Here is a 25,897-nt window from a genome sequence, read left to right as displayed (position 1 = left end):
GGCTAGAGCTGGGGAGGGTCGCTGCTCGGGCACCCCCCTGTCAAGTGAAGGAGATCCAACTGAGGCAGCACAAGGGAACTCTCGAAAGAAGAACAAGGCTAGAGGAAGATCTGAGACAAAGAAATCTGACTTTTACCAGAGCTGACCAGAGGAAAGCACAAACACAGTCCCTCACTACCACAAATAATGCAGTCCAGTTTCCCACATTTGGGGAAATCACAGGGGTCAGCATACCCAGAATGCAATGAATGAACCTCCCCCTGGGAAAACAATCTTCATGACCATGGTATCTCCTATGCAAAATAAGTATGATTTGGGATAGAGCTGGGGAGGGCCGCTGCTCAGGCACATCTCTGTCAAGTAAAGGAGATTCAACTGAGGCAGCACAAGGGAACTCTCATCTGGGGACAACAACTGCAGGGAGAACACATATTTTCAGATGAACATGGGAGGGCAGAAGGCTGCCTAATACTGAAGCACCCCCAAACAACAAACCAAATGCAACAACTAGTGCAAGCATTCCTGGGGGAAGGTCTGCAGAAGACGGATTTGCATACAGTGATGTCATCCAAGCAGTGGGCCAAAGTTGGCTGGAACCCTCATCTGCATATGAAAAGAGAAAAGGGGTATGCAGGGAATGGCGGCCTTTTGCGGCGCTTGGATGACCCTTTGTTTGCATTAAACACCCCCACCCTCTTTCGGTGTGGGGCTCATGTTGGCAATGCCCCAGCCCCTGAAGCATTCAAGCTGATTTCTTGCAGCAGCTTGGCACTGTAACAGCTCCAGAGCTGCTCTGTAATGCAAGTAAAAGTTTGTGGGCCCTGCAGCACTACCTGTAGTTTGCATTGTGCATTGGAAGGCACAAAGTAAGCAGACAGGAGGAGAAGTCAGGATAGTGCACAAGGGTATAGAAGGGAGGGGCTCAAAAAAAAAGAAGTGGAAACAGACTGCAAACTAGGCTGAAGAGAGACCTGAGACAAAGAGATCTGAATTATATGAAAGCCGACCAGTGGAAACACAAATTATGCAGTCAAGTTTCCCACATTTGGGGAAATCACAGGGGCAGCACACCCAGAGTGCAATGGGTGAGCCTTGCCCTGGGAGAAGCACCTTCATGATCATAGTATCTCACCTGGCAGGTAAGTAGGATTTGGGCTAGAGCTGGGGAGAGTCGCTGCTTGGGCACCCCCCTGTCAAGTGAAGTAGATCCAACTGAGGCAGCTCAAGGGAACTCTCGAAAGAAGAACAAGGCTAGAGGAAGATCTGAGACAAAGAAATCTGACTTTTACCAGAGCTGACCAGAGGAAAGCACAAACACAGTCCCCCACTACCACAAATAATGCAGTCAAGTTTCCCACATTTGGGGAAATAACAGGGGTCAGCATACCCAGAATGCAATGAATGAACCTCACCCTGGGAGAACAATCTTCATGACCATGGTATCTCCTATGCAAAATAAGTATGATTTGGGATAGGGCTGGGGAGGGCCGCTGCTCAGGCACATCTCTGTCAAGTAAAGAAGATTCAACTGAGGCAGCACAAGGGAACTCTCATCTGGGGACAACAACTGCAGGGAGAACACATATTTTCAGATGAACATGGGAGGGCAGAAGGCTGCCTAATACTGAAGCACCCCCAAACAACAAACCAAATGCAACAACTAGTGCAAGCATTCCTGGGGGAAGGCCTGCAGCAGATGGATTTGCATATGGTGATGTCATCCAAGCAGTGGGTCAAAGTTGGCTTCAACCCTCGTCTGCATATGAAAAGAGAAAAGGGGCGTGCAGGGCATGGCGGCCTTTTGCGGCGCTTGGATGACCCCTAGTTCGCATTAAACACCTCCACCCTCCTTCGGTGTGGGGCTCATGTTGGCTATGCCCCAGCCCCTGAAGCATTCAAGCTGATTTCTTGCAGAAGCTTGGCAATGTAACAGCTCCAGAGCTGCTCTGTATGGCAAGTAAAAGGGTGTGGGCCCTGCAGCACTACCTGTAGTTCGCATTGTGCGTTGGAAGGCACAAAGTAAGCAGATGGGAGAAGTCAGGATAGTGCGCAAGGGCATAGAAGGGAGCGGCTCAAGAAAAGAGAAGTGGAAACAGACAGCAAACTAGGCTGGAGAGCTCTTCTGTCTATATTTTGCAAACCTGCTCTTGTCCTCTCCAGCTGCTCCATGTAGATTTGACGTCTGGAAAGGTGCATAACCCACTGACAAGCAGGCACACTCCTGCATGAGTTTTCTCTCTCACTAGCTGGATGATACACAATCATTTGCATGTGCTCCACCTCCGACACACCACCCACCCAACCACCCAGTGACCAGAGCCACCCACAAGCCAACTGGCTCCGTGATTTAATTTGCACAGTGTAGTCATCCAGGCAGCATGTCCTTCTCAATGGAAGGATCTCTGGTTCCATGGAATCTTCCACATTGGAATGCTGCGGAACAAAAAGGATTTAAATATTCAGCTTGCTAGCATTCAATGTACCTGCGGCTTGGCTCTAGCACATGGGTCTTCATCCTGTGGCCCTCCAGCTGCTGTGAAACTACACATCCCAGCATGCCCTGCCACAGTTTTGCTATTAAGGTATGCTAAAACTGAGGCAGGGCATGCTGGGATGTCTAGTTCCACAGCAGCAGGAGGGTCGCAGGTTGAAGACCCATGTTCTAGCATGCCTGTTCTATGATGCATGTACCGTGATGTCACAATCAGCTTGGAATGGGGTGTCTAGCAGGCATTTGCTGACAGCCACTTGAGGGAGACACACATCAGGAGATGCAGCATATCGGAGGTCTTCGATGCCTTTCCAGCAAATGCACACCACCTGCTGCTGGTCTGGACACAAAACAATGCCCACAATCGAAGTCCCAAAATGCCCAACTACAGGATTCATGTAAGTAGTGAATTTAGGAATGAATTTAGAAGTAGGAAATTAAGTTAGTTCACAAGTACATTCAAATTCAGATCTAAAGTCTAGGTAGGCCTCACGTCCTGGCAGCCCCCAGCACTTAAAAATGCCTTGATTAGAGGTAGAGAATTAAATGTAGATAAAAAGTAGACACAAAATAAGACTCCACAGAGCAGTTATCAGGTGTCTTTATCAATTGTTGCATTTAAAAAATCAAGCAATTAGGGAACACAATGTTGCAACAATGTAACCCTATTTGCAAAATAGTACTAAATAAGTTTGTCGATGTAAGACATTTGCAAAGGCGCATCCAAAACACGCTGGAAAATGCAACTGAATCTGTTTTTGGAGGCTAGAATAGGAAATGTGCATCGGTCCAACAAGTACTGAAAGCTCTTCTACCATCTTCCTTTTCTGAAAAGCCATTTAATATATGGTTCCCAGATAGGGGACATATCAGATATTGCCTTTCAAAAGCAGCAAATATCATACCACTTCTATTGCCATCAAAGATAAACATTGATTGTTTTCAGATATTGGATTGAAAAAGCAGTCTTTATTGACATAAAGAAGCAAAAAAACATACATAAACATTACACACATAAGTACTGTGTTGCAGCACAGATAAAACACAGTACAAATGCTGTCGGTATAGTACAGTTCAAGAACTACAGCACAGGCCAGCCTACACTATAAATCATGAACTGCACTATACATTTAAACTATACAATAATACAACAGTTAATAAGGCTATGTGTGTGGAGTGTAAGAGGGTGAGGGAATCACAAGCCCGAAGCTTTATTGAAAGACAGACACATATAAAGGGAGGATTAATAAATACAAAGATATCCTTTACCATAGAATGTAGTCCAATCCGGTCTTTCAACTCTTCCACAACTTAAAATCGGATAGTGTTCCCAAGCCTTCCATCCTGGAATATCTTCAGTCTCTCGCCAATGAAGAAAACAATCCCTCCAGCAGACTCTTCAACCACGATACAAGATCACAGCCAAAAGGGCGAGAAGCAACTACACTTGCGTTTATCCAAAATGGCTAAAACTTAGTGAAGGAAAGTGCAGTGCACCAAAACATAAGCTGACACAATCATGGAGAATGCGCCAGCATATATGCTCTTCTATCTATATTTTGCAAACCTGCTCTTGTCCCCTCCAGCTGCTCCATGTAGATTTGACGCCTGGCAAGGTGCATAACCCACTGACAAGCAGGCACACTCCTGCATGAGTTTTCACTCTCACTAGCTGGATGATACACATTCATTTGCATGTGCTCCACCTCCGACACACCGCCCACCCAACCACCCAGTCACCAGAGCCACCCACAAGCCAACTGGCTCCGTGATTTAATTTGCACAGTGCAGTCATCCAGGCAGCATGTCCTTCTCAATGGAATAATCTCTGGTTCCATGGAATCTTCCGCATTGGAATGCTGCGGAACAAAAAGGATTTAAACATTCAGCTTGCTAGCATTCAATGTACCTGCGGCTTGGCTCTAGCACATGGGTCTTCATCCTGTGGCCCTCCAGCTGCTGTGAAACTACACATCCCAGCATGCCCTGCCACAGTTTTGCTATTAAGGTATGCTAAAACTGAGGCAGGGCATGCTGGTATATGTAGTTCCACAGCAGCTGGAGGGTCGCAGGTTGAAGACCCATATTCTAGCATGCCTGTTCTATGATGCATGTTCCGTGATGTCACAATCAGCTTGGAATGGGGTGTCTAGCATGCATTTGCTGACAGCCACTTGAGGGAGACACACATCAGGAGATGCAGCATATCGGAGGTCTTCGATGCCTTTCCAGCAAATGCACACCACCAGCTGCTGGTCTGGACACAAAACAATGCCCACAATTGAAGGCTCAAAATGCCCAACTACAGGATTAATGTAAGTAGTGAATTTAGGAATGAATTTAGAAGTAGGAAATTAAGTTAGTTCACAAGTACTTTCAAATTCAGATCTAAAGTCTAGGTAGGCCTCACGTCCTGGCAGCCCCCAGCATTTAAAAATGCCTTGATTAGAGGTAGGGAATTAAATGTAGATAAGAAGTAGACACAAAATAAGACTCCACAGAGCAATTATCAGGTGTCTTTATCAATTGTTGCATTTAAAAAAATCAAGCAATTAGGGAACACAATGTTGCGACAATGTAACCCTATTTGCAAAATAGTACTAAATAAGTTTGTCGATGTAAGACATTTGCAAAGGCGCAAACAAAACACGCTGGAAAATGCAACTGAATCTGTTTTTGGAGGTTAGAATAGATGCAGGATCAAGTAGCTCAATGGGTAGGGTATTTGATTAGAATTCAACAGGTTATAGGTTTGAATCCTGGGTATGATAGTTTGAGGTGTTATTTAATAAAGTATGTTTATATATTAGTCACACATGGCTTACTTGTACAAATGGCATGTCACCAGTTAGTGCTGACTGCTGATATGCCATTTGCACAAACACGCCATGTGTGACTGTATATGCATTTAAGGAGGGCACCCCGGCAATACCACAAACCATTGAGTGTCAAGTATACTAGATATATCTTCATATCTCATGTGCTTTCTCTGAGACCAATCTTGTTATGCCCCTTCCCCACAAGGCATGCACCTTTTGTCCATATTGCAATAATGGGGAGGGGGGCATATAATTATCTGTCACAGGGCACCAAAAAGTCTAGTTATGGCTCTGGTATGCATTATGTAATCTGGCAGACCATATCTCCAACACTGGCTGGTTGGAATAGAAATCCGGTTATCTATGTGAGCAAATGACCATCAACGATTTACTCTCAAACACTAGAAAATGGACAAAAATGGTCCCCTAAACAAATTGGTTAAATTTTGGGTTTAACCAATTTGTGTTATGACCATTTTTGACCACTTTTCTAGTGTTTGGGAGCAAATGGTTAATTGACATTTGCTCCTAAACATTACCAGATTTTCATTCCATCCATCCAGACTGGATAGATAGCCTGACAGATAATTGTGTAGTGTACGCCCAGGATAACTGTCAGTTGTGCTTTCTTTTATGACGGCACATAAATGGGTGGGCAGATCCAGAGCAAGCACTGCCCACTCATGCATAGTTGTCAACTGATGTGAAGTTCCAGGGGGCAATCTCAGTTATAAAGAAAAGTATCTGGAAATTGTCCCTAGTTTAAAAAAAAATAAAAAAAAAATTGATCAACTCCATTTATTTAGTATGATATCCAAGGTGATAGGATGCCGGCAGTCAGAACAACTATACCATACCCAGGATTCAAACCTATAACTACCATACTCAGGATTCAAACCGATAACCTGTTGAATTCTAATCAAACACCCTACCTATTGAGCTATTTGATCCTGCATAAAAATTATGAACATTATATGAAGCTATTGGTACTTTGAAAAAAAAAGTATCAGCATTACAACGCAGCAGATCCATGCAGTTTGCAGCCACACACTACATGTATCTGCTCAGCCACAATGCTGATTATTTCTTCACAAAGTACAAGGTGAGCTCCAAACAGAATTCTCTAGCTTAGAATTATGCCAAACCTAGAAGTCGGGCCCCCCACCCTGGGATCCCCCAGAGGGAGGCCTGCACCGTCATGCGGCAGGCTTGTCCGTTTTGGAAGCAGGCTGATGGGCAGCCCAGGCTTGCTTCAGTCTGGGCTTGTCAGGTCTGGAAGCATGAGCTTGCTTTGGGTATGCCTGACCTTGGGTACGCTTTACCTTGAGGATGAAAGGGCCAAGGGAAAGTACTTTTAGCCTTCAGCGTGGTAGGAGTCATACTAGGTAGGCAAGCTGTTTTAGCAGTAGCCAGATCAGCTACAATCTTATTGAGGTCTTCTCCAAAGAGAGTGTCTCCCTTGAAAGGAAGCACCTCCAGGGTTTTCTTGGAATCCATATCCACCGACCAGGATCTCAACCAGCTGTATAAAGTATTACCTTGGAACTGGCTCTCCACTCCCCATTATCTGGTTATCATGGCTTCCTCCGCCAGTGTCCAGACTCGCTTGCTGAAGCTCGGCCACTTCTTCCTAGCAGCAGGCTCCTGGATCACTGGGCAGCAGAGGTGCTTGGGAGCCGGAAGGGGGCAGAGCAATCAGGCAGGCAGTTGCAGTGCTGCCCAGCTATCTGTTGTGTGAGAAGAAGCAGGGGCACCCCACCGCTGGCAGTGCTGCAGCTAGCGGTGGTGGCAGCGGCGAGGCTGCTGGGCTGGGTCTTTAAAAAGGTGGAAAGAAGGGTGTTACGGCATGGAATGTACAAACTGCGAGACCCTGCTGGTAGCGCCTTTGTCTATTTAGTAGGAAGGGCACGTAACAGCCGGAGGGCAATGGAGGAAGCCCCTTTAGGGCTGGAGCCCGGCGGCAACTGACTCCGTTGTCTCTGGCAGTTCCGCCCCTGGACTAGAGGAATGGTCAAGAACATGGCAACATTTAATGCCAAAAAATGCAAAATCATACACGTCTCAAAAATACAAAGGCTAACTATAATATTAAGGGCATTATAATGGCAAGAGGAAAGCTATCTAAGTATTACTATTTCAGGTGAGCAATGTAACAAAGCAATAGGAAAGGCAAGTCAGATGCTTGTTTGCATAGGTAAAGAACCAGTAGCAGAAAAAAGTAATACAGGTTGAGTATCCCATATCCAAATATTCCGAAATACGGAATATTCCGAAATACGGACTTTTTTGAGTGAGACTGAGATAGTGAAACCTTTGTTTTTTGATGGCTCAGTGTACACAAACTTTGTTTAATACTCAAAGTTATTAAAAATATTGTATTAAATGAACTTCAGACTGTGTGTATAAGGTGTATATGACACATAAATGAATTCTGTGAATGTACACACACTTTGTTTAATGCACAAAGTTATAAAAAATATTGGCTAAAATGACCTTCAGGCTGTGTGTATATGGTATATATGAAACATAAATGCATTCTGTGCTTAGATTTAGGTCCCATCACCATAATATCTCGTTATGGTATGCAATTATTCCAAAATACAGAAAAATCCGATATCCAAAATTCCTCTGGTCCCAAGCATTTTGGATAAGGGATACTCAACCTGTAATGCCACTGTATAGGTCCTTGGTAGAGCCACATTTAGAATCCTGTGTTCAGTTCCAGAAGCCATATCTCAAGCGCCTTGAGTCCTGTTGGAGAAAGAGCACTATATAAATAAATAGTATCAAAATTTGTTTCACGGCACCCCTAGGCCAAAGTTTTTTTTATTGAGAAATTCAGAAAAAAATATAAAATTAAGTAAATTGTGTTTATAGCATGTCATCCTCAGGTTCAGTTATGTTGTGAGGGAATGGTTTTGCCAATTTAATAAAGTATAAATAATTTTAATTGGTCCTGGACCACCAAACTATGCTACCAGTGCAAGAACCCCAGTTTGGAAACTACTGCCATAAAATAAACCTTTTTTGTTTTTTTTAAACTACATGTAATACACCTTAGATCTCAGTTCCTAAAAGGTTTTAAACCCTTGCATACAGTAAACTACACATATTTAAAAATCCTACACCGGGCACAAGTGCTCACGGGCCAATTTCATGGCAGTCTCGGATAGGAGGGCATTGTGGATTCACCAAGGGAATGCTGATGCTGACTCCAAGAAGCCTCTTCAAGATCGCAGGAGCAGAGTCCTCTGCTTCTGCCAAATCCACTGCATGACGCTGGAGCTCTCTTGCAGGAGCCCACACCAGTGGGGGGCACCAGGGGCGGAACTACTGGCAGGGCAGGCAGTGCATTGCACTGGGGCCCCGCCGCACTCAAGGGCCCACAGCCGCCGGCATTACAATGAGTCACAATGACTCATTGTATCATGCCGCAGCCGCACACCAGCGCTCCCGTCGGGTCTGCGTCCTGCGACTCCCGCCGCCCGCCCGTCGTAACGAACAGATCAGGCCAGGGCACTACGGGCAGCAGCCGCAGCACCAGACACGCTGCCGCCTCTGTAACACACGAAGAGGGAGGAGGGTCGCTTGGAGATGAGAGGAGCAGCGGCACGGGGGGGAGGAGGAGACGGGAGGTGAAGGAAGGAGCCGCAGCAGCGCTTTGTTACTGGTGGAGGCGCTGCTGCTGCTGCCCCTCTGCTTCACTATAGGCTGTCTTCCGAGAACAGCCTATAGTGAAGCAGAGGGGCAGCAGCAGCAGCGCCTCCTCCAATAACACAGCGCTGCTGCGGCTCCCTCCTCCACCTCCCTTCTCCTCCTTCTCTACTGCCCGGGAATCGTCAAGCTGCACGAGGAGCCTGAGCCAGCGGAGAGGGTAAGTATAATTCTTCTTTCTTTCTTTCTTTCTTTCTTTCTTCTCTTTCTTTCTTTGTTGGGACTGCCTGCCGCTATGTGTAAAAAGGGGGAATCTGCCTGCCGCTATGTGTAAAAAGGGGGAATCTGCCTGCCGCTATTTGTAAAAAGGGGGAATCTGCCTGCCGCTATGTGTAAAAAGGGGGAATCTGCCTGCAGCTATGTGTAAAAGGGGGGAATCTGCCTGCAGCTATGTGTTAAAAGGGGGAATCTGCCTGCAGCTATGTGTAAAAAGGGGGACTGCCTGCCGCAATGTGTAAAAAGGATGAATCTGCCTGCCGCTATGTTAAAAAGGGGGAATCTGCCTGCAGCTATGTGTAAAAAGGGGGACTGCCTGCCGCAATGTGTAAAAAGGGGGAATCTGCCTGCCGCAATGTGTAAAAAGGGGGAAGCTGCTTGCCGCAATGTGTAAAAAGGGGGAATCTGCTTGCCGCAATGTGTAACAAGGGGGAATCTGCCTGCCGTAATGTGTAACAAGGGGGATGCTGTCTGCCGTAATGTGTAACAAGGGCACGCTGTCTGCCATAATGTGTAACAAGGGCAAGCTGTCTGCTGTAATGTGTAACAAGGGCAAGCTGTCTGCTGTAATGTGTAAAAAGTGTACGATGTCTGCCATTATGTGTAACAAGGGCAGGCTGACTGCTGTTATGTGAAAAAAGTGTACGCTGTCTGCCGCTATGTTTAACAAGGGCAGGCTGTCTGCCGTTATGTGTAAAAAGTGTACGCTGTCTGCCGCTATGTTTAACAAGGGCAGGCTGTCTGCCGTTATGTGAAAAAAATGTACGCTGTCTGCCGCTATGTGTAACAAGGGCACGCTGTCTGCCGTTGTGTAAAAAAGGGGGATGCTGTCTGCCGTAATGTGTAAAAAGGGGACGCTGTCTGCTGTAATGTGTAAAAAGAGGACGCTGTCTGCTGTAATGTGTAAAAAGAGGAATCTGTCCGCCATAAGGTGTAAAAGGGTCTCTACCTGGTGTAGTGGTGCTACTGTGCTGCGTAATTTGAATAATGGAGACTACTGTGCACCGTTTTATGAATTGGTATTATTTTGTGGCCACACCCCTTAACCACGAAGCCACGCCACTATGTTTTTTTGCGCGCGCCTACGGCGCGCACTGCCCCTGTTTTGCATGCAGGGGTGGGGCTCCAATGCCGTTTCTTGCACACACTGCTAAAATGTCTAGTTACGGCACTGTTGCTAGGTATCCACTTCCCTGAGCAGGCCCCCCTCACCAGATCCTCTCCAGGAGTGAGGGGGTGGACTTGGATGGGATGGGATGGGGGGGGGGCCCAAGCCATTTTGTCGCACATGGGCCCACTGCTCGCTAGTTCCGCCACTGGGGGGCACGTCTAAAACTCTTCAGACAGTTCTGGATTCATTCGGACCTGGACTCGTGGGTTTTACAAATAGTGTCCCAAGGGTACAAACTGGGGTTTCAAGAAGTTCCCCCTCACCAATTGTTCAAATCAGCCTTAGTCAGCAGGGAGAAGGTTTTTATTCAAGCCTCTTCGTGGTCCCGAAGCCGGACGGCTCAGTCAGACCAATCTTAAATCTGAAATCCCTTAATTTCTACCTAAAGAAATTCAATTTCAAGATGGAATCTCTCAGGGTAGTGATCTCCAGTCCGGGGGATAAAGGAGATTTCATGGTTTTGGTAGACATAAAGGATGCCTACTTACATGTTCCCATTTAGCCACTGCATCAAGCTACCTGAGGTTTGGAATTCAGGATTGTCATTACCAATTTCAGACGTTGCCGTTTGGTCTGTCCACGGCTCCGAGGATTTTCACCAGGGTGATGGCGGAAATGATGGTTCTCCTTCGCAAGCAAGGAGTCACAATTATCCCGTACTTGGATGATCTCCTGATAAAGGACGCGATCCCGGTACCAGCTGGTGCAAAACATCTACTCTCCCTGACAGTTCTTTAACAACATGGTTGGCTCCTAAACTTGCCAAAATCGCAGTTGGTCCTAATGATGCGGTTGTTGTTTTTGGGAGTGATACTGGACACAGAAGAGGTTTTCTTCTAGTGGAATGGCTCTGGAGATCCAGAGTCTGGTCAAACAAATTCTGAAACCAGCAAGAGTGTTAATCCATCAATGCATTCGGTTGCTGGGGAAGATGGTTGCGGCCTACGAGGCCATTCAGTTTGGCAGGCTCCATGCCAGAGTGTTCCAGTGGGACCTGTTGGACAAGTGGTCCGGATCCCACCTACACATGCACCGGAGGATAATCCTGTCTTCCAAGACCAGAATCTCACTCCATTGGTGGCTGCACAGTTCTCACCACCTAGAGGGGCGATGGTTTGGGATCCAGGACGGGATCCTAGGGACCACGGATGCAACCCTCTGAGGCTGGGGAGCAGTCACACAGGGGGAAACATCCAAGGAAGATGGTCAAGTCAGGAAAGTTGTCTCCACATAAATGTTCTGGAGTTAAGGGCCATTTAATAACTGCAGACACAGTACGCACTGGGACGGGTGCCCAGCATCCTCTACGGAATAAGAGAAAAGGATTTACCAGTAGGTATTAAAATCCTATTTTCTCTAAAGTCCTAGAGGATGCTGGGGACTCCGTAAGGACCATGGGGATAGACGGGCTCCGCAGGAGACATGGGCACTTTAAGAAAGACTTTAGTTCTGGGTGTGCACTGGCTCCTCCCTCTATGCCCCTCCTCCAGACCTCAGTTTGATACTGTGCCCAGTGGAGACTGGGTGCTTTTCAGGAGCTCTCCTGAGCTTTCTGACAGAAAGTATTTTGTTAGGTTTTTAATTTTCAGGGAGCACTGCTGGCAACAGACTCCCTCATCGAGGGACTGAGGGGAGAGAAGCAGCCCTACTCTCTGAGTTGCAAGGTCCTGCTTCTTAGGCTACTGGACACCATTAGCTCCAGAGGGATTGGTACGCAGGATCTCACCCTCGCCGTCCGTCCCAGAGCCGCGCCGCCGTCCCCCTCGCAGAGCCGGAAGATAGAAGCCGGGTGAGTATGAGAAGAAAAGAAGACTTCAGAGGCGGCAGAAGACTTCATGATCTTCACTGAGGTAACGCACAGCACTGCAGCTGTGTGCCTTTGCTCCCATACACCTCACATACTCCGGTCACTGTAAGGGTGCAGGGCGCAGGGGGGGCGCCCTGGGCAGCAATATAAACCTCTTTCGCAAAAATATAACATATATACAGCTGGGCACTGTATAAATGTATGAGCCCCCACCAATTTTACAGTTTAAGCGGGACAGAAGCCCGCCTCCGAGGGGGCGGGGCTTCTCCCTCAGCACTCACCAGCGCCATTTTTTCTCCACAGCACCGCTGAGAGGAAGCTCCCCGGACTCTACCCTGCTTATACCACGTTAGACAAGAGGGTTGAAAAGAGGGGGGGGGGGGCACATAATTTGCAAATTACATACAGCAGCACTACTGGGCAAACATTAAGTTACTGTTTTATTCCTGGGTTATATAGCGCTGGGGTGTGTGCTGGCATACTCCCTCTCTGTCTCTCCAAAGGGCCTTGTGGGGAAACTGTCTTCAGAAAAAGCATTCCCTGTGTGTGTGGTGTGTCGGTACACGTGTGTCGACATGTCTGAGGAAGAAGGCTATATTAGAGAGGAGCGGGAGCAAATGAATGTGGTGTCTCCGCCGACAGCTGATTGGATGGATATGTGGAATGTTTTAAATGCTAGTGTAAACTCATTGCACAAAAGATTAGACAAGGCAGAAGCTTTGGGACAGTCAGGGTCTCAACCCATGCCTGATCCTATGTTGCAGGGACTGTCAGGGTCTCATAAGCGCCCACTATCCCAGTTTGTTGACACAGATACCGACACGGATTCTGACTCCAGTGTCGATTACGATGATGCAAAGTTACAGCCAAAATTGGCAAAATCCATTCGATTTATGATTATGGCAATAAAAGATGTTTTGCACATCACAGAGTAACCCCCTGTCGCTGACAAGAGGGTACATATGTACAAGGGAAAGAAGCCTGAGGTAACCTTTCCCCCCTCACACGAGCTGAACGAGTTATGTAAAAAAGCTTGGAAATCTCCAGATAAAAGACTGCAGATTTCCAAAAGGATTCTTAAGGCGTATCCTTTCCCATCAACGGATAGGTTACGATGGGAATCCTCCCCTAGGGTGGACAAAGCATTAACACGCTTATCCAAGAAGGTAGCCCTCCCATCCCAGGATACGGCTACCCTCAAAGAGTGTGCTGACCGCAAACAGGAGATTACCCTGAAGTCCATTTATACACATTCAGGTACCTTACTCAGACCGGCAATTGCGTCGACCTGGGTGTGTAGTGCTGTAGCGGCATGGACAAATGCCTTATCTGAGGGGATGGATAGCCTAGACAAGGATACTATTTTATTGACCCTGGGGCATATAAGAGATGCTGTCCTATATATGTGTGTATGCAAACTACCGGTGGTGCTGCAGGGCCCACACCCTTTTACTTGTCTTGTAGAGCAGCTCTGAAGCTGTTACAGTGCCCAGCTGCTGCAAGAAATCAGCTTGAATGCTTCAGGGGCTTGGGCATGGCCAACATGAGCCCCACACCGAAGGAGGGTGGGGGTGTTTAATGCAAACTTGGGGTTATCCAAGCGCCGCAAAAGACCGCCATGCCCCTTTTCTCTTTTCATATACAGATGAGGGTTCAAGCCAACTTTGGCCCACTGCTTGGATGACATCACTGAATGCAAATCCGTCTGCTGCAGACCTTCCCCCAGGAATGTTTGCAATAGTTGTTGCATATGGTTTAATGTCTGAGGGTGCTTCAGTATTAGGCAGCCTTCCGCCCTCCCATGTTCATCTGAAAAGATGTGGTCTCCCTGCAGTTGTTGTCCCCAGACGAGAGTTCCCTTGTGCTTCCTCAGTTAAATCTCCTTAACTTGACGAGGGTGTACCCGAGCAGCCGCCCTCCCCAGCCCTTTCCCAACACATACTTATCTTGCATATGAGATCTCTTGATCATGAAGATAGTTCTCACAGGTTGAGGTTCATCCTAGCCCCGCTCCCCGCTGGAGAGCGCTGATGGGGACAGCAGCGGGGCTTCAGCAGCAGGGTGAGTATGTGTGGTGAGAGACCTCCCTTCCCATGTGCAGGCCTGCAGAGTGTGCCGCGCAGGATGGGGCATGTGACACTCTCCCTCCCTGGGGCTCTTCCAGATGTAGCTCCTCAGCAGTATTTTTCCCGGGCTGCGCGGCGCTCTCCCCGACTGGCATCTGCCCTGGAACACTGCCTTCCTCAACGCAACATCAGCAGGGGGCCCGGGCCTCATCACCATCCCAGGTCTTTCTCATGTATGTATCATGTATGTGTGTGTGATATATGTATGAATCATATATGTTTGTGATATATATATATCTATCTATCTATCTATCTATCTATCTATCGTATGTGTGTGTATATATGTATCTATCATGTATGTATGTATGTATGTATGTATCTATCTATCTATCTTGTATGTATGTGTTCTATCTATCTATCTATCTATCTATTTATCTATCTATCTATCTATCTATCTATCGTGTGTGTGATATATGTATGTATCTATCATGTATGTGTTATATGTATGTATCACACCTTCCTCTATACATATACATACATACATACATACATACATACACACACCTATATCTGTACGTACACTGACATACACACACCAACATCTATACATAAACACGCTGACCCCTAAACGTACACCAACGTACCCACATGTGAATCTATACATACATGTGCTGACACCTGGACATACACTGATGTACCCACACCTAACATCTATACATACACATGCTAACAACTGGACGTATACAGACGTACCCACATTTGCATCCATGCATATATAGATGTAGGTGTGTGTACATCAGTGTACGTCCAGGTGTCAACGCGTGTATGTATAGATGCAGGTGTGGGTACGTCTGTGTATGTCCAGGTGTCAGAATGTGTATGTATAGATGCAGGTGTGGGAACGTCAGTGTAGGTTCAGGTGTCAGCGCGTGTATGTATAGATGCAGGTGCTTGTATGTCCAGATGTCAGTGCATGTATGTATAGATGCAAGTGTGGGTACGTCGGTGTATGTCCATTTGTCAGCGCGTGTATATATAGATGCAGGTGCTTGTATGTTGGTGTATGTCCAGGTGTCAGCATGTGTATGTATAGATGCAGGTGTGGGAATGTTGGTGTATGTCCAGGTGTCAGGGCGTGTATGTATGGATATTAGGTGTGGGTACATCAGTGTATGTCCAGGTGTTAGCGCATGTATGTATAGATGCAGGATAATAATCGCACAGCGTGCCCCCCGCCAACCACAAACCTCCCCCACCCCCCTGTATGACATAAACACCGCTAATTCCACTTACACACAATAATTTCAGTTTGCGACCAGGAGCCGGCAATGTATGTGCACCCAAATGAAGCCACTGTACATGCCCTGCAGGCTGCTATGTACTGCACAGGTGCAACAAATTTAAATGCCCTATCTTTAAAATGGGGCATATTTTACTAAATTAAAAAAACCTGTAACTCTCTGTAAAACCTTAACCCCAAAAGGCACTACACTAACATCGGGGTGTAGAGTTGGATGTTGATCCAAGGCACCAACAGGCTAAAGCTTTGACTGTTCCCAGGATGCCTTGCACCGCCTCCTCTATAACCCTGCCCAGTGGCGTAACTAGACCTTTGTGGGCCCCATAGCAAAATTCTGAATGGGCCCACCAGCACTCAACAAGAATGAGTGGCGTTTGGGGTCAGAAAAGTAGAGGGGAAGGGGTCTGACAGAGTAGGGGGCAGGACATGAATGAATAGAAACTGAGGTGTCCATTATATAAAGAAATACAGTATGTGTGTCTGTGTGTATATCACACACACACATATAAGGGAAATTCAAATGCCCTCAATTATTGCGCCCATTACACTCTGGTTTAGGTGCACAAAGCACCTAAACCTGAATAAAGTAATGGGCGCGATCGTGAAAAGACACCGTTTGGTTGCCCAAATGGGTCTCTTTGCACACATTTCAGCTTGTTTCCCCTGGGGGTAGCGAGCTGAAATAAACATGTCGCACCCGTTGGCAGCAACATTAGAATAGCTGCTGACGGGCACGATTGAGGGAGGAAAGGGACATTTGAATCCAGCCCATAAATGCAATGTGAATATGTAATTTGTACCTTCCTATCTTAAAATGTATATAGTAGTGTATACACTAGAGGTCTTTCCGAACCCCCTAATCCTAACATTGTAATTTGCTTTAGGGCGCACCTCCAATTAGTCTAGTGTTTCGTATTTTCACATTAAATACTTTCTTGCATTGGTTGATTAAAGATTAGATCGTATATTTTTCTAGATATAGCTGTGCATAGTCTACAAGGCTACATGCTTCTCCCCTAACTAGAGATGTGCAGCGGGCATTTTTCGTGTTTCATGTTTTGGTTTTGGTTTCGGATCCGCAGTTGTGTTTTGGATACGGACGCGTTTTGGCAAAACCACCCTTTCGGGTTTTGGATTCGGGTGATTTTTTTTTAAAACCTCAAACAGCTAAAATCATAGAATTTGGGGGTAATTTTGATCCTATAGTATTAAGCTCAATAACCATAATTTCTACTCCTTTCCAGTCTATTCTGAACACCTCACACCTCCCAATATTATTTTTAGTCCTAAAATTTGCACCAAGGTCCCTGGATGACTAAGCTAAGCGACCCAAGTGGGCAGCACAAACACCTGGCCCATCTAGGAGTGGCACTGCAGTGTCAGACAGGATGGCACTTAAAAAAATAGCCCCAAACAGCACATGATGCAAAGATAAATAAAAAAAGAGGCGCAAGATGAAATTGTAGTGTGTCTCTCCTGCTCAGTGTCAGTTCTCAGTAGTATCCTCATCAGTGCTCAGTATCACTGCTCATTGTCTTGTGCTGCATTGTGGTGCTCAGTATACTAGAGTACATTACTAATAGTCCAGTGCTGCATCTTGCTGCTCAGTGTCAGTTCTAGTATCCTCATCAGTGCTCAGTATCACTGCTCATTGTTTTGTGCTGCATTGTGGTGCTCAGTATACTACAGAACATTACTAATAGTCCAGTGCTGCATCTGGCTGCTCAGTGTCAGTTCTAGTAATCTCATCAGTGCTCCGTATCACTGCTCATTGTCTTGTGGTGCTCAGTATACTACAGTACATTACTAATACTCCAGTGTCTTGTGCCGCATATGGCTGCTGTAGCGTGCTGTGGTAGTGTCCTGTCACTGTGCATATGTCATCATTCCAGTCACAGTGATATCTGGTATCTATCTAGTGGTATCTAATTCCAGACATTACCACCGTCTAATTCCAGATATATTACTGGCATATAATTCCACACATTAAAAAATGGAGAACAAAAAGGTGGAGGGTAAAATAGGGAAAGATCAAGATCCACTTCCACCTAGTGCTGAAGCTGCTGCCACTAGTCAAGGCAGAGACAATTCAATGCCATCAACATTATGTAATGATTATACGATACATTATATATCATATCATTGTATGGTTGTAAAATACAACTTAAAAACTTTAATGAATAAATACATAAAGTAGCTTTTATGTAACCTTTTTAAACCTATTAGCATAGACCGAATCTCATCGTGTGTATAGGCCTTTAGTTCAACAACAGCATGGGACCAGTTAGTGTGTTTTGACCACTGCACAGCACCTGGTGTTATATAGTAAGCACCACTATGGCATAGTATACAGCATTATGGGCCTGATATGAGTGTAACCAGCGGTGATGTGGAATGCAGTAGGAGGTGCTGTTTAGTAAGCACCACTTCTATATTCACCATGCAGTATATTGTGTGAATATAGAAGTGTTGGCTGTGTTATGTATTAGAGTAATTATTGCAGCTCCCAGCTAAAATTGCAACAATGTAATTTAGTGACAAGCTGCAGAGATTAACCCTTTCTGTGGCTGCTGCACAACCTCTATTCATATCGCTGAATTCAATTAGGGAGATGTTCTCACCCCGCGAGCAAGCGCAGGTATATGCCACACTTATGGTAACATTGGATTTGCAGATATTTTCTTGCAGGGGTGTTTCTAAACAATTTGGCTTCAAATGCGTGCCCCCCGCCACCATTGGCATTAAAAATTGTGCCCCTCCCCCATATATATATATAAAAAAAACTATATTTGCGTGAGCGCTCCGGATGGGATGGGGGGGCGTGACCTCGCAAAAATGGGTATGGTCTCCATAAAATGGGCGTAGCCTTGCAGGCAAAGACTACCTTACACCCCAGTTCTTGACCCTGCACCAACAGACCTCGGCCACCACAGGGAAAAAAGTACAGTAATTTCCACCATGTTAAGCCCCACACATTAATGCCCTTTGGAACATATTATGTCACTCACCACAATATCTGTGATACACTATGCCCTACAGTAAAGCTTCTAATTACTTTTACAAAAACTGCTCAATGCCAAGAGTTTCACGTGCTGGGTGTCATGCTCATTGCCAGGGGTTTCACTCTCTGGGTGTCATGCTCATTGCCAGGGGGAACGCAGTAGGAGGTGTTATATAGTAAGCACCACTATGGCATAGTATATAGCATTATATATATTGTGAGCACTGGTGATGTTGAGTGCAGTAGAGCTGCTGCTGGGTAATTACAATTGACTACAACCACCAATATATTCTGCTGCACTATATATATGCAAAGCTAATTCTGCTGGGTAATTACAACTGACTACAACCACCAATATATTCTGCTGCACTAAATCTATATTTGCAAAGCTAATTCTGCTGGGTAATTACAATTGACTACAACCACCAATATATTCTGCTGCACTATATCTATATATGCAAAGCTAATTCTGCTGAGTAATTACAATTGACTACAACCACCAATATATTCTGCTGCACTATATCTATATATGCAAAGCTAATTCTGCTGGGTAATGCAAATTGAAACATTATTGCATAGTATGTGATTTTGAAGTACTTTTTTAAAGTTTTGAATGATATAGACCCAGTTTAATCTTTGTGGAATGCCTGGTTGTTGTTTTTAAGGTAATTTATTGCCTGGCATTTGAGGGGGTGGGGTGTGGTTACAGATTTCAATTATTGGTTTCACTTGTAATAGTCTTCTACTTAAGTCCAATGGTGTAGGCTGTGCAAAGCCGTTTGGCTGTGCATTTATTGATCTAAGCGTGCATTTTTATCAAAGCGTGATAAAATTGACACATAACAGCAGCGTTCAATCAGCGTTAATTTATCTTCAGCTGATATTGATTGTGAATTGACGTTTCTTCTCTTCTTGTCACCTACAGGTAATTACAATTGACTACAACCACCAATATATTCTGCTGCACTATATCTATATATGCAAAGCTAATTCTGCTGGGTAATGCAAATTGAAACATTATTGCATAGTATGTGATTTTGAAGTACTTTTTTAAAGTTTTGAATGATATAGACCCAGTTTAATCTTTGTGGAATGCCTGGTTGTTGTTTTTAAGGTAATTTATTGCCTGGCATTTGAGGGGGTGGGGTGTGGTTACAGATTTCAATTATTGGTTTCACTTAAAATAGTCTTCTACTTAAGTCCAATGGTGTAGGCTGTGCAAAGCCATTTGGCTGTGCATTTATTGATCTAAGCGTGCATTTTTATCAAAGCGTGATAAAATTGACACATAACAGCAGTGTTCAATCAGCGTTCAATCGAAGTGAAAAAGAAGGAAAACAGAAGCACACCAATCTAACAAAACAAAGAAAACTGAAGAACTAATAACAAATGTGAGTCACTTACTCCTCAGATCACTCACCTCCTGATTGTTGCATCTGATTACATAGCACAGAACTACCTTACTTGGACATTTCATAAACCATCCATTTCACCTACAAATGCCTGTATCTGTATTATTGTAATTTTGTTTTTTAAGCACAGCTGCACCAATGCAGTTTTACCTGCAAACACTTAAAACATCTAACATAATTACCATTGCTTCTTAAACCTCTCACAATCCTTTCATTTCTTACACTCCAAATACTTTTCTGCACCCACTTTATCTACGCTTTTGACTCATTTCATACTAAATCTACACCCCTTGAGCCTACACTGCTTTTCTCACCTGCATTTCTGCAATTCTTCTGCTCGGATTGCCTTACAGTCTCCTCTCCTACTTCCACTTTCCCTCAACCTATTTACCTACTTAACACTATGTCAAGGTTTTCTTATACTCCCCACATCACTCAGTGTCTACCTAATAATGTATCTTTATCCTTCCCCCCTAGTCTCCTCCACCTCCTCCTCTCTCCCCTCCTCTGTCTCCCCTCCATCCCTCTGTTTCCTTCCCCCACCTTTCCTGTTACCCCACTTTCATTCACCTCTGCCCCATGGTCCTGCTACCCCACAACTCAGCCCTGCTCCCTCTCTCCCTTCCCTGTCACCTCCCCACACCCCCATCCACATCACACTGACCTCCCTCCCTGCCCACCTCCTGCAGTTTCCCCTCCTAGCTCAGGCACCCGTACCATCACTACTCTCTCATCATCCCTGCCCTCAAAGTTAATCCCACCTCATCGCTACAGCAACCCTGAAAATCTAATTCACATCTCTCCCACAAACTCATACCCCCTATCCTGTGCCCTCTGGAATGCCAGATCTGTTTATAACAAACTGGTCCCCACTCATGACCTTTTCATTTCCAACTCCCTACACCTACTAGCCATTACTGAAACTTGGATTACGCCCTCTGACACTACTTCTGCTGCTGCTCTCTCTGCAGGGGGCCTTACATTCACACACACACCCCGACCTGGGGGTCGCCATGGGGGTGGTGTTGGGGTCCTTTTACCTTCTAGTAACTCCTACCAACTCATACCACCAGAACCATCCCTTATATTCTCTACATTTGAGGTCCACGCCATATGCCTCTTCCAACCAGTCCATCTTAGAGTAGCTGTCATTTACCGCCCCCCTGGCACTGCTTCCAAATTAATCGACAACTTTGCTTCCTGGCTTCCTCACTTCCTCTCTTCTGACATTCCCACCATTATCCTAGGCGATTTCAACATCCCTATTGACATCCCCACACAATCCCCTGCCTCTAAACTCCTTAACCTCACCTCTTCACTTGGTCTCTCCCAGTGGACCTCCTCACCCTCCCATGTGAATGGGAGCTCACTGGATCTGGTCTTCACTCACCGCTGTGATATTTCTGATTTTTCCAACTCCCCATTTCCCCTCTCTGACCACCACCTGCTCTCCTTCAACCTATCTCTCTCGACTTCCCCATCTCTACCTCCTAAGGCTACCATCACTAAGCGTAACATTGAAGCTATTGACACCACATTCCTTTCCTCCCTGTTTGACTCACTTCTCTCTCCTATTCTCTCTCTCATGCCCTGAACAAGCCACTTCCACATACAATGCTTCCCTTACTTCTGCTCTTGACTCTGTTGCTCCACCAACCACTATTCACCCTCACAAATTAACACCTCAACCCTGGCACACCAAATGCACCAGATATCTGCAAAAATGCTCACGTACGGCTGAGCGACACTGAAGGAAATCACGCTCTAAGGCAGACTTCCTCCATTTCAAACTTATGCTCTCATCCTTCAGTGCTGCCCTTTCTTTTGCTAAACAGTCATACTTCAAGAACCTCATCTCCTCCCAGTCTTCCAACCCCCGGCGCCTCTTTGCCACTCTCAACTCACTCCTCTGCCCACCTCCACCTCGTCTCCCTTCCTCACTCTCTGCTCTTGACTTTGCCACTTACTTCACATCCAAAATTGACTCCATACGTCAGGACATCACATCACACCAGACTATCAGTAACCAGCCTTCTCCCAACCCTTACCAACCCTCCCCATCCCTCGCACCAACTCTGTCATCTTTCTCCCATGCATCTGGAGAGGAAGTCATGGCCCTCATTCGTTCCTGTCCCCTCACCACCTCCCCACTTGACCCAATCCCCTCCCGCCTCCTTTGCCACCTCTCTTCTTCTGCTTTTTCCCATCTTTCCCACCTTCTCAATCTCTCCCTCTCATCAGGCACTGTCCCCTCTGCCTTCAAGCACGCTCTCATCTCTCCTATTCTTAAAAAACCTACCCTTGATCCAAACACTCTCTCCAACTACCGACCCTTCTCTCTCCTCCCTTTTGCCTCCAAACTCCTTGAGCGTATTGTCTACAACCGCCTTACTTCCTTTCTTTCCTCACACTCACTGCTTGACCCATTCCAGTCTGGCTTCCGTCCTCTCCACTCCACTGAAACTGCCCTTACAAAAGTATGCAATGACCTCCATGCTGCTAAATCTAAGGGACACTACTCTCTACTTATTCTACTTGATCTCTCTGCTGCTTTTGACACTGTGGACCATCCTCTCCTACTGCAAATCCTTCACTCCATTGGTCTGCGTAACACAGCCCTCTCTTGGTTGTCGTCCTACCTTTCTGACCGTTCATTCTCTGTCTCCTCTCATGACTCCACCTCCCCCTCACTTCCACTAACTGTAGGGGTACCCCAAGGTTCTGTCCTTGGTCCTCTTCTCTTCTCTCTCTATACGTCCTCACTAGGTAAGCTCATTAGTTCTTTTGGTTTCCAATATCATCTCTATGCTGATGACACTCAAATCTATCTTTCCTCTCCAGACCTCTCCCCTACTCTCCTCACTCGTATCTCCAACTGTCTCTCTGCTATCTCTTCCTGGATGTCCCAGCTCTTTCTTAAACTTAACATGTCTAAGACCGAGCTGATCATCTTCCCTCCCTCCCGCATAACCTCACCTCCTACAATCTCATTATCTATTGATGGCATTATCTACCCCCCAAGTGCGCTGTCTTGGAGTAAGACTTGACTCCTCCCTCTCCTTTAAACCACACATTCAGCACCTCTCACAAACCTGCCGTTTTCATCTAAAAAATATTTCCAGGATCAGACCATTTCTGACCCAGGATGCTACTAAGACTCTTATCCACTCACTGGTCATCTCCAGACTGGACTGCTGTAATCTCTTCCTGACTGGCATTCCTGACAAATACCTCTCTCCACTCCAATCTATCCTCAATGCTGCTTCCCGGCTCATTTTCCTCACCAAACGCACTACGTCCACCTCTCCTCTCTTACTAGTCCTTCACTGGCTCCCCTTCCCTTTCAGAATCCATTTCAAGCTTCTCACACTTGCTTACAAAGCCCTCACCCACTCCTCTCCCATCTACATCTCTGATCTTATCTCGCTTCACACTCCCACCCGTCCTCTTCGCTCTGCTAATGCACACCGACTCCTGCCTACGGATTACTTCCTCCCACTCCTACCTCCAAGATTTTTCACGTGCTGCACCACTTCTCTGGAATTCCCTACCTCTCCCCCTCAGACTCTCCACCTCTCTACAAAACTTCAAACGGACTCTCAAGACCCACTTCTTCACCAAACCCAGCCAAATCTCATCCTAAACCTCTGTTCCACGCTCTCTATGTACCCCATCTGTCTCACCGCTTTCTGTCTGCCCCTCCCTTTTAGAATGTAAGCTCTCACGAGCAGGGCCCTCTTCCCTCATGTGCTTACTCTTTTCTTACTTTAATAATCTTTAGCTGCACCAAATCCAGCAGTCTTCTGCCACCTGATACTTATTCCAGTGTCATCTGCTGATGTAGCTATGTTTATTTACCCTGTACTTGTCCTATATTGTCGTCAACTGTAAGTTGCTGTTTTCCTGTTTGATTATTTGTTATGTACTCTGTAATTGGGCACTGCGGAACCCTTGTGGCGCCATATAAATAAAGGATAATAATAATAATAAATAATATAATATATAGCAGTACGGTACAGTAGACCACTGCTCTACCTACCTCTGTGTCGTCAAGTATACTATCCATCCATACCTGTGGGGCATTTTAGAAAAAAACATGTCTCGGCAGAGCAATCTATAAATCCATAATTTTTCAGACAGCAACAGTGGGTATTGTAATAGTCACCCAATCCATCACTTTTATAGGGTTACATGCACCCACATGCTACAGCCTGTCTCAATAATTTTACTGTCACGCTGTGTGCGTTTGTGTTTTTATTTGGGTATTGTTTGTTGTTGTAGAACTACAGGTACCAGCAAGCCCGTTATTTCCCCACCTGCTGGTACTTGAGGTTCTCCAAGTACCAGCAAGCGGGGGAGGCTTGCTGGGCCTTATAGTTCCACAACAACAAAAAACAATATTCTTTTTTTACACACATGGCTATCAGCCCGGCACCCACCACCCAGGGGTGCTGGGGACAGCCTCGGGCTTCACCTCTGGCCCTTGGGTGCCTCGAGGGGAGGAACCTCTTGATTTAAGGGGTCCCCACTCCTCCAGGGAACCCCGGCCAGGGATGACTAGTTGGAGCGGTAATGCCAGGGCCGCAGGGACCTACATCTGCATATGAAAAGAGAAAAGGGGCGTGCAGGGCATGGCAGCCTTTTGCGGCGCTTGGATGACCCCTAGTTCGCATTAAACACCTCCACCCTCCTTCGGTGTGGGGCTCATGTTGGCTATGCCCCAGCCCCTGAAGCATTCAAGCTGATTTCTTGCAGCAGCTGGGCACTGTAACAGCTCCAGAGCTGATCTGTAAGGCAAGTAAAAGGGTGTGGGCCCTGCAGCACTACCTGTAGTTCGCATTGTGCATTGGAAGGCACAAATTAAGCAGACGGGAGAAGTCAGGATAGTGCGCAAGGGCATAGAAGGGAGCGGCTCAAGAAAAGAGAAGTGGAAACAGACAGCAAACTAGGCTGGAGAGAGACCTGAGACAAAGAGATCTGAATTATACGAGAGCCGACCAGGGGAAACACAAATTATGCAGTCAAGTTTCCCACATTTGGGGAAATCGCAGGAGCAGCACACCCAGAGTGCAATGGGTGAGCCTTGCCCTGGGAGAAGCACCTTCATGATCATAGTATCTCACCTGGCAGGTAAGTAAGATTTGGGTCAGAGCTGGGGAGGGTCGCTGCTCGGGCACCCCCCTGTCAAGTGAAGGAGATCCATCCGAGGCACCACAAGGAAACTCTCGAAACGAAGGACACTAGAATGAAAATTTTAAAGCCTCCTGTTAGTGCTTCATCTACACGGTATAGCCCTGAATATTTCAATGCGCAGCTCTTTGCAAAAGAGAGATATTGGCAAGGAAAAGCTGTCTTGTACCTTTGCATTTTTCTCCCAAACGAAGGACACTAGAAAGAAAATTTTAAAGCCTCCTGTTAGGCCATCATCTACACGGCATAGCCCTGAATTTTCCATTGCGCAGCTCTTTGCAAAAGAGAGATATTGGCAAGGAAAAGCTGTCTTGTACCTTTGCATTTTTCTCCCAAACGAAGGACACTAGAAAGAAAATTTTAAAGCCTCCTGTTAGGCCATCATCTACACGACATAGCCCTGAATTTTCCAATGCGTAGCTCTTTGCAAAAGAGAGATATTGGCAAGGAAAAGCTGTCTTGTACCTTTGCATTTTTCTCCCAAACGAAGGACACTAGAAAGAAAATTTTAAAGCCTCCTGTTAGGCCATCATCTACACGGCATAGCCCTGAATTTTCCAATGCGCAGCTCTCTGCAAAAGAGAGATATTGGCAAGGAAAAGCTGTCTTGTACCTTTGCATTTTTCTCCCAAACGAAGGACACTAGAAAGAAAATTTTAAAGCCTCCTGTTAGGCCATCATCTACACGGCATAGCCCTGAATTTTCCAAT

The 25,897-nt window shown here is 46.0% G+C and overlaps 4 non-coding genes across 4 annotated transcripts; all 4 read right to left on the bottom strand.

Moving 5' to 3' along the window:
* Positions 1 to 146: 146 nt before the first annotated feature.
* On the bottom strand, positions 147 to 310 carry LOC134995478 (U1 spliceosomal RNA). Its single transcript, XR_010198257.1, has one exon. It is a non-coding gene; the product is annotated as a U1 spliceosomal RNA (small nuclear RNA).
* Positions 311 to 984: 674 nt separating this feature from the next.
* LOC134995486 (U1 spliceosomal RNA) lies at positions 985 to 1,147 on the bottom strand. Its single transcript, XR_010198265.1, has one exon. It is a non-coding gene; the product is annotated as a U1 spliceosomal RNA (small nuclear RNA).
* Positions 1,148 to 1,299: 152 nt separating this feature from the next.
* On the bottom strand, positions 1,300 to 1,463 carry LOC134995487 (U1 spliceosomal RNA). The gene has a single exon (XR_010198266.1). It is a non-coding gene; the product is annotated as a U1 spliceosomal RNA (small nuclear RNA).
* Positions 1,464 to 24,972: 23,509 nt separating this feature from the next.
* LOC134995484 (U1 spliceosomal RNA) lies at positions 24,973 to 25,135 on the bottom strand. Its single transcript, XR_010198263.1, has one exon. It is a non-coding gene; the product is annotated as a U1 spliceosomal RNA (small nuclear RNA).
* Between the last annotated feature and the right edge of the window lie 762 nt (positions 25,136 to 25,897).

The sequence above is a fragment of the Pseudophryne corroboree genome, unplaced genomic scaffold, assembly GCF_028390025.1.
Source record: "Pseudophryne corroboree isolate aPseCor3 unplaced genomic scaffold, aPseCor3.hap2 scaffold_1390, whole genome shotgun sequence".
NCBI classification, from domain to species: domain Eukaryota; kingdom Metazoa; phylum Chordata; class Amphibia; order Anura; family Myobatrachidae; genus Pseudophryne; species Pseudophryne corroboree.
Note: the sequence above shows the minus strand (reverse complement) of the source record. Positions and strands in the feature narration are given on the sequence as shown.